Genomic DNA, 2,766 nt, shown 5'->3' with positions numbered 1-2,766 from the left:
CATCTAGGCCTTTTAACATGACTATACAAACCCTTTCATCGCAAATGTAATAATTTCAATATTACTCAGCTTTTCACTCAACATTAGCCTACACCATTTTTGAGTTGCATAAATTTGTACCACAACTAAAAAGACTATGGGTTTCTTATGCACATTTTATGTGGCATTTGATATATTACTTACTTCATCATTTTGACGTGATATTGGGTTTAAGCACAAAACAACAAGACAATAAGTGTACAAATATCATATTTTACTTTCTAATATAATACAGCTAGTGCACAGTGAGTTTAAATATACTATAATAAGAGCAATAACAATGATAATGATAATAATAATAATAATTATAATAGTTATGATAATGATAGAAGGGTGTTGTGAGTGTATATATATATATATATATATATTGTAAAAAAGTTGTGGTCATTACATAATAGACAAGAAAACATTAGTACTTAAAAAGGTGCAATAAAAGAATGCATATGAAAGTAAGTGAGCGAAAGAAAGTATGAGAGGAAAAGGAATATTAGTGTTAAGCTGAAGGAAAAAAAGAAAGAGAAAATTGGAGAGAAATGAAGAAAAGAAGTGGAATATGTGCATTTTCATACACAACTGTGCCAAAAAAAAAATCAACATACACAAAGAAATGATGGATGGGATGATAAGTGAGTTACAGAGTGCGGGTTGCAGAAGAAATGTCTTCGCGACGTTACCTGCACAAAAAAGAAAATGAAGGTAAAAGATAATACATCAGTGGGTTTGTGAAAATACACTAGCTGCATTAAAGATATAGCCAACAGAAGCACAGGCGTATAATGGTGTCTATTGATGTCACGCATGTGGTAAAGTACTCGAAAGCAATAGATTACTGCAACAATACATGCCACAACTCCCTTCGACAAGTCCAGTAGTATGGACAGAGCGACAAAAGAGGAAGCGAGAAAAAGAACAGTCGTTACCAACTCTCCACAAGTGTCAATGGTGCTCAATGCAGCATGCCACGTATGGCTGGTTGACTATGCATATGCCTCTGAAACATCTTGAAAAGCAAACCAATGTAACACAACAAACAGAAATTTCAGGATGTAAGCAGCCAAGATGAACAAGAACAAGCATCACAGGCATACGAATGTCTTCGCTGCAAACAGGTGTATAAAAGCAAAACCTAACTCACCAGACATAAGTGCAATCCGGAGCAGAGGAAAGGGGAACCAAGCACACCACTACAGGAAGCATTGTTGGAGAGAGAGAGAAGCATGTAAAATAAGCGGTAAAGAATACCACCACAGCTGGATGTTATGCCATATAAATGCAAAACAAAATGGAAATGATATCTCAATAATACCCCAGACGATAAAAATGAAAAAGTGACGAGACACATATTAAAATTGGAAGAGAAGGAAGACCCTAGTGGAGACAACAAAAATAAGGATGACAATGATCCACTACTTTATGTTTGCGATAAATGAAAGATAGTTTTATAATGCATGACATGGCTAAAACGCCACAAGTGCGTGAGAATCGAGAAAGCGGATCCAAAAAGGGAAAAGGTGAACAACCCCCATGGAGCAGTTACGCGACTAGACACCACTACCAAAAATGTATTTAATCCTGGCACTATAGTTATAGCATTCTCTAATTAAGACTTTTTACAAACAAAAAACTTGAATTCCACGGAAAGAAATAGAAAAGGAAGGACCGAGCATGACACGCCAGCAGATGAGAAGTGAATGTAAGATCAAAGAGAGACGATCAGAAGCACAAACGGCATAAGGGCTAAAGGACACACAGAGAACACTCGTATAGGAGTTGCATGTGGAAGGTGTGATAACACCTACATGTCCTGGTGTACAGTAGTATGTCATACGAGGACACACCGCACAAAAATGAAATCGCTGTCAAGAGGAAGTGTAAAGAAGGACTCCTTGAATTCACGCCACTGGCTCCTCTCGTGCACCAATGCCCGCACCGCACAAAGGTATGTGCACACAAGCAATATATAACAATGCACCTCCAAGCGGTACATGGGCAGTCACATACATCTGATAGGCGAAATGAACTAAAAGACAAATTCAAAGAAACATTGACTCACCTGTTACGGTGTCCGGACTTGAGTAAACTTCGGTCTGAGCGTGGAGTAGACAGTCTGAAAGAGAAAGATATATACTTCAGTGTTAAGCTGGCAAAATTCTCAAGAAAATTCTTCTTGCCGGCGGCAAATCAGGATTCCACCATAGACACGAAGAAATTGGTAAACCGAGCGTGGGTAAGGGGAGAAATTTCACCATCATGCTAAACATCCATGGACTGCATGCGACACACTCGAATGACGAGCAGTGATATTTTCCTCAAATGATGGAAGTCAATATACAAAGGGTGCTTCCTCAACAAGACACCGCTAGCCAGGTCCTACAGGAGGAAGGGAGTGACGAATCGTGAGGATGAGAAATATATCAGCGAAAGAAGGAACCGAAATGGAATTCTATATAGAAAGTATGTGGTGTGTGCAGATTAATTTACGGTGAAAATAGTATGAAATTTTTCTATTTTAAAGGAACTTTTTAAATTTGCGAAATTTCATGTATTTAAATTTTTTTTCAAGCATATAAAAATTTTAAACCTGTAATTTTTTAGAGAAAGTGACATATTGCTATGTAGTAGTATGTTGATAGTGTATGAAAAATAAGTGTTATTCTGATTTGGCGTATTTTTTTATTTCATTTTATATATATTAGTTAGGTCAATAATGTGTAATAATAGATATTG

The sequence above is a fragment of the Trypanosoma equiperdum genome (assembly GCF_001457755.1).
Source record: "Trypanosoma equiperdum strain OVI genome assembly, contig: ctg_1468, whole genome shotgun sequence".
Lineage (NCBI taxonomy): Eukaryota > Euglenozoa > Kinetoplastea > Trypanosomatida > Trypanosomatidae > Trypanosoma > Trypanosoma equiperdum.
This window is presented reverse-complemented; position numbering follows the sequence as displayed.